This window comes from Gorilla gorilla, chromosome 9 (assembly GCF_029281585.2).
Source record: "Gorilla gorilla gorilla isolate KB3781 chromosome 9, NHGRI_mGorGor1-v2.1_pri, whole genome shotgun sequence".
Lineage (NCBI taxonomy): Eukaryota > Metazoa > Chordata > Mammalia > Primates > Hominidae > Gorilla > Gorilla gorilla.
Window position 1 is genome coordinate 110,350,220 of NC_073233.2, and position 12,640 is coordinate 110,362,859.

At 41.1% G+C, this 12,640-nt stretch overlaps 1 long non-coding RNA gene across 1 annotated transcript in view; it reads left to right on the plus strand.

Moving 5' to 3' along the window:
- Positions 1-2,282: 2,282 nt before the first annotated feature.
- Positions 2,283-12,640, plus strand: part of LOC109028869 (uncharacterized) — a 32,089-nt gene continuing 21,731 nt past the window's right edge. Inside the window, exon 1 of the long non-coding RNA XR_002007849.1 lies at positions 2,283-2,396. This is a non-coding gene — a long non-coding RNA (uncharacterized lncRNA). The remainder of the gene's footprint in view (positions 2,397-12,640) is intronic.

Sequence of the window (12,640 nt, forward strand, 5' to 3'; positions counted from 1 at the left end):
CTAGGCTTCCACATAGGGCTTCAGATTTCTGTAACTGACACAAATATGTGTAAATAATTTTGCGAGCATAGAGTTATAAAGAATACTTAGACTACTCATGCATGCAGTTCCTGAAGTTGGGTCACTGTTGTCTAGAATAGTTAAAACATTTTATAACTACTTTTATGACTACAAATTTTATTGGTTTTATTTTTCGTTTCAAAGAAAGTCAAAAGTATTACTTTAGTTTTGAACAAAAAATGCACAGAAGTATCTAAAATAAAAAGAAAAAATCCTTCCTGTTTTACTTCCCTAGGGGTAACCACAGTTAGCACTTGAGTGTTTTTCTTTCCAGACCTTTGTTTCTGTTTGTATCTTTGTTTTAGTTTTAGGTTTTGCACCTACAATTGCGTAGATATTTGAATATGTATTTATATGAACATAGAAACATAGAACATATGGGTTTTTCCCAAAAATACATGCTTTTCAACTTGCTTTTAAAACATTTGACAGTATGTCATAATCATTTTTCCATATGTATACACAAATGTATATGTTTCATTGTGATGGCTACGAAGTATTCAGAGCATGGATGTAATTTATTTTAGCATTTCACTTTTGACAGATATTTCAGTTATTTCTGATTTTTACTAACATAAATGTGATGATACTTTTTGGCAATGTGATGGGCAAATGACGGTGTCTCATTTTGTTTAATTTGAACTTCCCTTCTTAATCACTGAGATGGAACATCTTTGCCTATGTTTATTAGCCATTTTTATTTCCTTTCTGGGAATTATCTGCTTATATCCTGAGTTGCTTACCAAGTTGTGGACATGAAAATAATGTAACTAGAAAATACATGTATGTAGTTATATACTAAGGGATGTTTCAAAACCTCACTCCTGTCTTGGAGTGTATGTTCTTGTTCCTTGCTAACATGTCAGCTTCCTCTTATTATGGCTTGTAGATCACCAGATTAGCAACATTTGTTCTTTGTTCAGAACAACTAGCTAGGGGCAACATGTAATTTACAAAGAAATGCAGAGGTTACAATCTAATGATGCGAAGAGAAGTAATAGATATAAAACATACATGGAGCAAATCTAACAAAAGATAATGAAAATTGCTTTCTTTTGAGCAGTGCTTTGCAATGTTGAAGAAGATGTGTATATAAATAGCTAAAAGATTAAGCAAAAAGGTAAGTGCTATAGCATTGTAATAGGGATTCCAGGGAAACAGATATAAGTTGAGAGTGTGGGGACTGGTATTGTGGAACCAGAAAGAACTCCAAGAAGGATGGTAGAGAGAGAAAAGTTGGGGCGGAAAGCCTTCTTCGAAGTGGAAGATAAACAATGTGAAGAGAAAGGACAAAAGAAGGACCAGCTCCCATTAGATTGAGCACAGCATTTAGAATGCCTGGGAAGTGACACAGGAGTGAAGACTCCCCTATTAACCTTCTTTCTTCTGAGCACCATACTCCTGTTAAGTCAATCTTAAGGCTGTGCCATTTTTATCAGCCATATCTCACTAGTGGTTTATCTGGGGTTTGAGATGAACTGAAATCTTCTAATGTTTCCACACAGACATTGTCTGTGACCACAGGAGGAATACGCTACATTTGAACCATTCTATCCCTGATTTTTAGTCACCATGATATCCGTTAACTCATTGAGTCCTTTATTATCTAATGTGACAGCATTCCAAAGATAGGTATTGTCCTCCTAGTATGCATTAGGGCTGTGGTAGGTGGTAGCGAGACAAAGGTGAACATGGCAGGTTTCCTTCCTTGTGTAACCTCAAGTTTATCGCAGGTGGGTTAAGTGGAGTACTTAGATACTTAGCTAGAACATGTGAGTACCCGAGTCTCAGAGGTAGTGTGTCCGGATTTGAATCTGTTTCAAGGCCTGATCTTCACTCTTGTTAATAAGGGTTAGCCTGCAAAGGTTCTCTACCACTTGTATGAGTCTGGTGGGATAGAACACTCATACATACCAAGTTAGGCAAACAGACTTAATACTCACAGATAAGCAGCAAGGATAAACCAAAGCCTAGGATCCCTGACAAGCTGGTCCTCCAGAGCTCAGGAAAGCCATCCAGGGTGGGGTGGAGTCTTATCTGCACAGACCCCATGTCACAATACAGCTAAGGACACCGAAAGCACACCACCCTGGGCTTTTATATCCTGGGTGCCACGGGGCTTGCTGAGCTCAAGTGTCGCAGAATATAGCCCGGTGGTTCCGGGCCTTTTTCCTTATGTCAGGATGTCATATTCTCAGTGCATTCTGTAAGAAATCTGGGTGGGTCAAGGTCATCCAGAGACCTGTCCTCCTGCATAGCCTTGTTGGGAAGGACCAACAGGTGGCTTACTGGTGGCTGAGACACAAGAGACTGGTGAGATGAGCTGAGAATGGGAGGTGATAATTCACATTCTCATTCAGGGAAGCCTTGGCTTTTATTTATATTATATTTTATTGTACCTGTTTACAGAAGATCAGTATGCCTTAGCAGATGGAGGAAGTTTTACTTACACTTAAAACATTTTTTTTTTCTTGTAGAACCAGTTAGTTCACATGGCCCTCTGGCATACTAGAAAGCTGGAGTGGCTCTAATAATGGTGGCATTATAATAGAATCTAACTGGACATTTGTTACTTCGTTTAGGGTTCATATTGTTCAGATTATTTTGTTTTGTATTATCTTGTTTTATTGCTTGCTGTAAATTGTAAATGTTACAATAACAAACTGACCCAGGGTGAGAACAATTTTCAACTTGCTGGATTTCTATATAAATAATACAATCTGTGTATCTCCCACATCGGTTTGCTCAGATAGTTTATAAAACACCAATAAAATGTCTGACTTCAGGATTAAGGAAGCTGTGTAGTACGGTGGATAGACACTTGATAAGTGTTGGAAGGTAAGGATTCTGATCTTATTTCTGCCACTTCTAATTGTGGAGCACAAACCACAAATTTATTTCCTCTTAGGTAAAATAGGGAGAGTTCAATTGACAAGGGTGTCCTTAGTGTCCTATCCAGCTGCCAGAAAAAACAGCCACCCTGGAACCAAACCCATGACTTCAAGAGACACAAGTGTGTGCTGACCCCAGAGATGCATGGCTGCATATCTTCCTGGTTATACATTTGCTGTGCCACCTGACAGCATGACCTTCAATCTGTCCTCTCCTCTATCTACAAGCCTAGGTCCCTTAGCTTCTTGGAACTTCCATTTCTTCAACTGTAATATAAGGAAAATAATAGTACTGTTACCGGAATGGGGTCCTGATCAAGACTCCAGAGATGGTTCTTGGATCTTACACAAGAAAGAATTCAAGGCAAATTCATATGGCAAAGTGAAAGTAAGTTTATTAAGAAAGTAAAGGAATAGCAAGCAGGCTCTGTGGTGCAATGGATAAGCGCATTGGACTTCTAGCCTAAATCGAAAGAGATTCAAAGAAAGTAAAGGAATAGAGAATGGCTACTCCATAGACAGAGCAGCCCTGAGGGCTCCTGGTTGCCCATTTTTATGGTTATTTCTTGATTATATGTTAAACAACGGGTGGATTATTCATGCCTCCTGTTTTTAGACCATATAGGGTAACTTCCTGACATGCCCATGGCATTTGTAAAGTGTCATGGTGCTGGTGGGAGTGTAGCAGTGAGAACGACCAGAGGTCACTCTCATCACCATCTTGGTTTTGGTGGGATTTAGCAGGCTTCTTTACTGCATGCAACCTGTTTTATTAGCAAGGTCTTTATGACCTGTATCTTGTGCTGACCTCATGTATCATCCTGTGACTAAGAATGCCTTAACTTACTGGGAATGTAGGCTAGTAGGTCTTAGCGTTATCTTATCAAGCCCCTATTTAAGATACAATTGCTCAGGTTCAAGCACCTCTGACAGTACCTCTGTCATAGGAGTGCCTCGCGGTCAGAACAAATTTATAGACAAAAATGTAACGTGATGTACAGAAATTGGAAGTGAGGTACAGAAACAGCTGGATTGGTTACAGCTCAGCATTTGCCTTATTTGAACACAGTTTGAACACTCAGCAGTAAACGACTGGTTGAGCCATGGCTGCTGGGATTGGCCAAGACTCAGCGATTGTTACAGGCACATACTCCTAAGTTAGGTTTTCAATCTTGCCTACCTATTAAGTTAGGTAGCAGTTCATCCACAAGGACTCAAATATAGAGGTATGGAGTCCTTCTCAGGCCATGTTTAGTTTGCTTTAACACACTCAATAAAGAAGACATTTTTGAAATGAAAACAGTGAAATTCCAGATGAACAGTAAATAGAACTACCAGTCAGTGAGTCATTTTTCTTGGCTGACCCACAGTGAAAATGCATAAAAATACTGGAGAAAGTATAATATAAAATGACATTTAATGAAGAAGACTTCAGTAAATCGATGAGGAAGTCAGGATTTTTCAGAGGCTAAAAAGTAAGTGAAAGCAGAAACACAAAAAGGTCAAAGAGGTTGGCTTTTACCATGGAGACATTTACCAAAGCAAACTCTGGTTTTCTTCCTTGAGAAGCACGAATGACCTGGAGCCAAGGCTTGTTACAGTAGGTAGCCAGGCAGACATGAACAGGGCCGGAGAGGCCCTCCTTCATCAGGAATGTCTGGCAACCATCAGGTTGATGGTCAGGCGGTTGTTAAACTGCCTCTGCAAAATAACAATTTGTTGCAGCCAGCACCAGGGAAAGGCAGTCTCCCAATAGGTAGAAACACCTGAAACTGGTGATCAGCATCTTCCCGATGGAGTTGGGCGGGCGGGTTCACGCATGTTCACCAAGCAGCAAAATGGCAGAGTTTAACTAGTGTAAGACCTTCTGGGAACACTCGACTGGTAAGGGAAGAATGCCTCAAGTGAGCATGCGTACAACTCCAGTAAACACAGTGCACAAGCGGCCCCTCTCAAGTGCTGGCAGGTCACTGCGCATGTGGAATGCCAACGTATAAGACCCCAGGTTGAGGTTCAAACCACGCACTTGATCTCTCAAGTCACCTGCTTGGCCTCTTCCAAGTGTACTTTACTTCCTTTTGTTCCTGCTCTAAAACTTTTAAATACACTTTCACATCTGCTTTAAAACTTGCCTTGATCTGTCCTTATGCCTTATGCCCCTCAGTCAAATTCTTTGTTCTGGGGAGGCAAGAATTGAGGTTGCTGCAGACCCGGACAGATTCAGATTCACTGCTGCTATCAGACTCGCCTGAATTGAGGGTGGAATAGCAGACCCCTGTCAAACCTAAAAGACATAAAAGGTGAAAGTGCTGATGTCTTCTTGGATTTCTTCTTCTCCCTTTTCTTTTGGAAGCGAATTGTTCAGTAAGTCCTCTTCATTCTGTAATCCAGTCATTGCTCCTGATCTTCAACCCTTCAGGCATTGACACCCTCCACCAGCAAAAATCTCACTTACATGTGGAATCTCAAAAAAAAAAAAAAGTCAAATATACAGAGAGAAAAAATAAATTGTGGTTGTGGTTACCAGGGGAAGGGCAGGGGTTGGGAGGAGGGAGGAAATGGAGACAGGTAGGTTAGAGTTTACAAAGTAGCAGATGTGTAGGATGAGCAAATCTAGATATCTAATGAACAACATGAAGTCTATAGTTAATAAAATTGTACTTTATTTGGGAATTCTGCTAAATGAGTAGATTTTAGCTCCTCGTGACACATACACACACACACAAATGGGTAACTGCATGAGATGATGGATATGTTAATTTGCCTCACTATAGAAACCATATTACTGTCTATATGTATCCCACAACATTATGTTGTATGCCTTAAATACACATACACGATAAAATTTATTTAATACAATTTAAAAAATAAAGTCATGGGTATTGGAGTATGTTTAGATTTGCACAATTTATAGCATGTGGTAGGTACTCAAAATATATTAGTTTTCTCCATCTTCAACTAGAAAACAGAGGAGATTATAATGTTAAAGATGCTTGAGAAGAATGTTACACATTAAAAGCAGAATTTTAAGAATCTTAATGTAATAGCAGTGTTGGAAAGAAAAGCATTAGAGAATAGGATAGTGTTAGGACACGGTTTACGACATTGCTTTTCAAACTATTTCTGATGAGGAGCCTCTTTCTCTCTCTTTCTCTCTTCCTTCCTTCCTTCCTTCCTTCCCTCTTTCTTGCTTGCTTGCTTGCTTGCTTTCCTTCTCTCTCTCTTTCTTTCTTTCTTTCTTTCTTTCTTTCTTTCTTTCTTTCTTTCTCTCTCTCTCTCTCTCTCTCTCTCTCTTTCTTTCTTTCTTTCTTTCTTTCTTTCTTTCTTTCTTTCTTTCTTTCTTTCTTGTTGCCCAGGCTGGCATGTAATAGCGCAATCTTGGCTCACCACAACCTATGCCTCCCAGGTTCAAGTGATTCTCCTGCCTCAGCCTCCCAAGTAGCTGAGATTACAGGCCTGTGCTACCATGCCTGGCTATTTTTGTATTTTTGGTAGAGAAGAGGTTTCTGCATTTTGGTCAGGCTGGTCTCAAACTCCTGACCTCAGGTGATCCACCTGCCTCAGCCTCCCAAAGTTGTCAGGTGTGAGCCACCACGCCCGGCCTCTTTCTTTCTTTTTTAATCTACTGCAGGTCATCTGTAAGATACAATTAAAACTTACTAGCTAAATGAAATTTAAACTGGCATAGGGAAACACAAGCCTAGTGTTCTATTTTTGGATCCAACCAACAGACATAAAATTACTTTGTCAAATTGCTGTCAATTCTTCTGACAACTCCCAATTTCTGTACTTGCCTTGGACTGGGAACCAGCTGTTCATGGAAGGGCACTGCTCTAAAGTAGCACTGGCCAGGATCTGCTGCAATAATCCTCTGTCAATGCCCTCCAGCCAAAGACCAACAGGAGCACACCTATTATTGATCAAGTTGGGTTTGTGAAATCACTTTGCAATAATTTTAAGTGAGAAAATGATGACAGTGAAAGAGATCTGATCTAACCAATCTTCATCTTGCCTTTAACCTTCAAACTGCCCTTAATCATTCCTGGGCTTAGGCCAAGATAACTTTGGGAGACATTTAGTTTACAGTTTAAATGATAATAGCCTTTGACCAAAACTAAACCACCTTGGTAAAGCTTATGAAAGGCCACTAGGTTAGGAGGCTGTGAGGAGCCTGAATTCGGTTAAGGGATAGACGCAAACATTACCAGTTGTTATTCCGGAGGTCACAGATTTGCAACTTTTCCAATTACTCCTGCAGATAACATCGTCACTGTAGAATTTAAGAATGACATTTTGAGATGTCTTTTCAGGTTTTTGCATTTCTGATGACCAATGGGTCTACCTGGACCCACCAACCCTCACCAACAGGGCCTGCCAAACTATACTTGAAAAGCCCTGGCCTTCAAATTTTCATGGCAATGGATTTGAGTAATAACTCTGTCTCTCACGTGTGGTGGCCAGCATCATGTCAAACTCTTTCTTTATTGCAATGTCATGGTCACAGTGAATTGGTTTTGTCTGTGCAGTGGGCGGGAAGAACCTGTTAGCAGCAGAATGTATCCTAGTGACGCGGCACCAAAGTATGTTGGCTGCGGCAAATCCATATGGGTCTGCAGCAACCTCAATTCTTGCCTCCTCAGAAGAAAGAATTCCACGGAGGGGCATAAGGCAGAGTGAGAGACCAAGGAAAGTTTTAGAGCAGGAGTGAAAGTTTATTAAAAAGCTTAAGAGCAGGAAAGAAAGGAAATAAAGTACACTTGGAAGAGGGCCAAACAGGTGACTTGAGAGATTGTAACTGCCCAAGGATTTCACCTTGCCCGCTGCCTAGACAGAGCTGATCCATCAAGAGAGGGGAATTGCAATAGAGAAAGACTAATTCACACAGAGCTGCCTGTGCGGGAGACCAGAGTTTTGTTTTTTGTTTTTGTTTTTTTTTGAGACAGAGTTTCACTCTTGTTGCCCAGGCTGGAGTGCACTGGCGTGATCTCGGCTCACCACAACCTCCGCCTCCCGGGTTCAAGCGATTCTCCTGCCTCAGCCTCCCGAGTAGCTGGGATTACAGGCACGCGCCACTACGCCCGTCTAATTTTGTATTTTTAGTAGAGATGGAGTTTCTCCATGTTAGTCAGGCTGGTCTCGAAATCCTGACCTCAGATGATCTTCCTGCCTCGACCTCTCAAAGTGCTGGGATTACAGGCATGAGCCACCACACCTGGCCAAGACCAGAGTTTTATTATTACTCAAATCAGTCCCTTGGAGCACTGGGGGAGCAGAGTTTTTAAGGATAATTTGGTGGATGGGGGGAAGCCAGTGAGCCAGGAGTGCTGATTGGTCAGAGATGAAAAATAATAGGGAGTCGAAGCCATCTTATTGTACTAAGTCCATTCCTGGGTGGGACCACAAGATCAGATGAGCCAGTTTATTGATCTGGGTGGTGCCAGCTGATCCATCAAGTGCAGGGTCTGCAAAACATCTCAAGCACTGATCTTAGGAGCAGTTTAGGGAGCGTCAGAATGTTGTAGCCTCCAGCTGCTTGACTCCTAAACCATAATTTATAATCTTGTGGCTAATGTTAGTCCTACAAAGGCAGTCTAGTCCCCAGGCAAGAAGGAGGTCTGCTTTAGGAAAGGGCTGTTACTGTCTTTGTTTAAACTATAAACTATAAACTAAGTTTCTCTCAAAGTTAGTTCAGTCCATGCCCAGGAATGAACAAGGACGGTTTGGAGGTTAGAAGCAAGATGGAGTCTGTTAAATTAGATCTCTTTCACTGGCTCAGTCATAATTTTGCAAAGGCGGTTTCAAGATCAAGTGCAGGGTTTGACCTTTTGACTTGGTTTTATATGTTGGCATACTTCCAGGGTCTTGCATTACTTCTGCCCTGATTCTTACCTTGGGGCGTGCTCTCCACATGCGCAGTGCCCTGCCAGTGCTTGGGAGAGGCTGCATACACAGTGTGTTTACTGGAGTTGCACGCATGCTCACTTAAGTCGTTCTTCCCTTACCAGTAGAGTGTTCCTAGAGGAAGGTCCTATAGCAGTTAAGCTCCACCATTTTGCCTCTTAGTGCACATGCTTGGACCCATTTGCTCAGTTCCTAAGATCTTATTGGAAAGTTGCTGATCACCAGTTTCAGATTTTTTTCTACCTATTGGGGAACTGCCTTTCCCCTGGCACTGGCTGTGACCAATTATCATTTTAGAGAGACAGTTAACAACCACCTGACCATCACCTGACGGTTGCCTGATATTCCCGGTGGTGTTGGGGGTGGGGGTTGTCTGCTGCCCTGCTCATGTCTGACTAGTTACCTACTGTAACAAGCCCATTAGGTGGTTACGTTTATAGCAAGGCAGATTGCACATCCTGGGACATCTTAGTAGAAGCGAGTGAGAAAGGCTTATTTTAGGATTTGGGCTTGTATTAGGTGATACTGAGAAGTGGAGCTTTGCCAGGATTGGTTGCTGTCAAGGGAGTAGAGGCAATTTTATGACTGGGTATTTTAACAAATCTTATTGAAGGGGGCAGGAATAAACTGAGTCTAAAGCTTTAATTGGCAAGATCCTCTCATATTAGAGGATGGGGGATATTTTGGTTATTTTTGTGGTTTGGACATGTTTGTTTTTCTGTTCAGACATCATGATGGAGTGCTCCTGTTTTTGTCATGATCACAGAGTGCTCTGGTCTGATGTTGATGTTCAGTGAAACTGTTTATGTTCCACACCAAGGCCTAAATATGAGTGCCAGGCCAACTTTCAGTTGTCAGGGGCTGCTTTTTCCTTTCTTACCTCTATGGGGTGATATAGTTCCTGTAAGGGTAAAAACTTTGGAAGGATAAAGGAACAAAATGTGGTGGATTGCTATAGAGGACTAACACTGATCCTCAAACTTTGACATGCGTCAGAATCTCCTGGCAGACCTATGAAAATATGGGGGCTGCCCCCTCCGCCAGATTTTCTGATTCAGTAGGTCTAATGTGAGACTTGAAAATTTGCATTTCTAACCAGTCCTCAGGTGTTGTCTATGCTACCAGACCACACTTTGAAAACCACTGAAGTAGATGGAAGTATCAAAAGTGAGGATGATTACAGTGTAAGAAAACTGACCCAACAGAGTTATCTGCAATTCTCAAGATAAAAATCGAGAGCGGGCCAGCTGCAGTGGCTCATGCCTGTAATCCTAACACACTGGGAGGCCGAAGCGGGTGGATCATCTGAGGTCAGGAGTTCGAGACCAGCCTGGCCAACATGGTGAAACCCTATCCCTACTAAAAACACAAAAATTAGCCGGGCATGGTGGCGCATGCCTGTAATCCCAGCTACTCAGGAGGGTGAGGCAGGAGAATTGCTTGAACCTGGGAGGCGGAGGTTGCAGAGAGCTGAGATTGCACCACTGCACTCCAGCCTGGGCCACAAAAGTGAGACTCCATCTCAAAAAAAAAAAAAAATCTAGAGTGGTCTCTATGTGACTCCCTAATGCAATTCTACCACTGTATGATTGTGCATTTTCCTATTTTAAATTACCAGTCTTTCAGAGGGAAGAGCATATAGGAAGATTCTTCCCAAAATAATTTGTGCAAATTGTTGACAGCCGAAGTTTGTAACGCACATAAAAGTAAAACTTTTATGTGTTTATTGTTCATTTTCCAGGAAGTTCTCAATTACAAACAGGCAGATTTCTTTTAGGGAAACAAATTAGTAAAACCAGTTTTTCACTAGATTATTTACAAATTGTCTCACTATACGTTATACATATTACATGCAAAGGAGGCCTTATAATCCTTTTTTAACTATTCTCTCATCAATATTAAGATAGAATTCTTTAAAAGGAATGTAACTGCTCACCCTTTTGAAGTGTTTAAATGTCTTCACTAAAAATTTGACATTTTCTACTTGATTTGGTTTACTACTTTGTCCTGAAAAAAGTGAACACAGTGAAAGGAAGTGATAAATAGGGATGCAAATGGGTTATCCTTTCTTGTTCTAAAAAATTAGTTTTAAGTTTATTTTTCTCTCTATAGGAGATAAAAGATGTATGACATGGACCACTTATGGTTTAAGCTGAATTGCCTCTGTCTTATAATTTTTACTGAGATTCAGTTTATGTTTGACCTAAAAAATTTAATATCATACAAAGAGTTTATATAAGAACTTAATATAATTTTCTATAGCTCTTTTAACAAGTTGTAAACTATTTTATTAAGCCTTTCTTTAAAAGGCTACCAAGAAGCTGATAATTCATGAGAAACAGATAAAATGACTATCAATTATTCCTCTCAAATAGGACACTTGGCCCTCTTTCTAAAATAATTTCATCATCTCTTTAGAGAGAATAAATAGTCTTTGGCAGGGAGCTAGATCTTGCAGATCTAACAGGGGGTTTTCCGTGTTGCATCAGAATAAGAATTCAAATAGAATAAGATAATTAACTGGAAATTCTAGGCTTGGGTCCACTCCTGACTATCTACTGGACCAGGAGCCGGTCTTGTGCCTTGCTCTGATGAGTAATCAACTTCAGTTTCTTCATTTGTGAAGTAAAGGGCTTAGACTAGATCATCTTTAGGGATTCCCTGAGCTCTGAAATGTTTACACTGTTAGAATAGGCCTAAGGCTATCAGTTTCAATTATGTTGTACTCATCTGTTTCACAGCTCTTCTTGAATATTTTGTTCAATATCAGAAGGATGTTGAGAACAGGGCATGTAAGGAGATGGTGAAAGGTCTAGGAACATGTTAGTAAGAACTGGAGGAACGGAGCTTGGAAAAGTGGTTCAGGGTGGGAGAAGTATGAGATCTTTTTCTCTGAAAAATATGGAATCTCTCACGTGAAGAAGGCAAACATGTATTCCAAGAACAATGGGTGAAACTTGCAAGGAGACAATTTCGGTTCCTATATACCCCTTTATCTCCAACTTCCAGTCCCTGATCCTCCAGAAGATCTTTTGATCTCTGGGCCACTGGCTTAAACTCTCCTCCTCAAAATCCAGTCCCACCTCCTCCACAAATTTTTATGTAAGTTCTAAAACTCCAGCTTCCCTAGAAAATCCTTTAAACATCAACTGCCTGCTTTATCTTTCCTTTCCTTGCAAAATTTTCAGAGAGCACTCCAGCCTGATCTCTAGGCTCAGAGTATACAGGTCACTTGTGTCAATGCCGACAGCCAGAAAATAAACCTGGCACAGGCCCTGGTACGTGCAGCTAGTCTTGCTTTGCTGTACCTTACAACTCCTCCTACTTCCTGGTGTTCTGTAATCAGACTCCTCAGCCACAGACCTTCCTATGCAATGCCTCCTGTGAATATATCCTGGATCCCTACTGCAAAGAATTCATGTCCCTTGGACAGAAACAGATCTTCTAAATTACAAAGCCCTTTTGTCTCCACTTTTGAAAGAGCCTATCAAATTTAGAGAGGAGTTAGAAAGATTAGTGGCCATTTATAACCCCATTCATAGGAACCTCCACGGGCTACTAAGGGGTGTTCTTTACACCCATGATTATACTGTGGTTATCAGACATTCCAGAAAGCCCCCAAATGAATGTCTTACCTCTAGAGGGATTAAGTGGCCAGAACTTCTCCCAGGCCCTCCTACAATTGACCAGGAAATGGCTGAGTTACGGGGCCTGATAGGGACAATACTAGAGGCCTTTTCCTCTAAGGTGAAGTGGTCTAGGGTTGAATTATGTACTCAGAAGAAAGG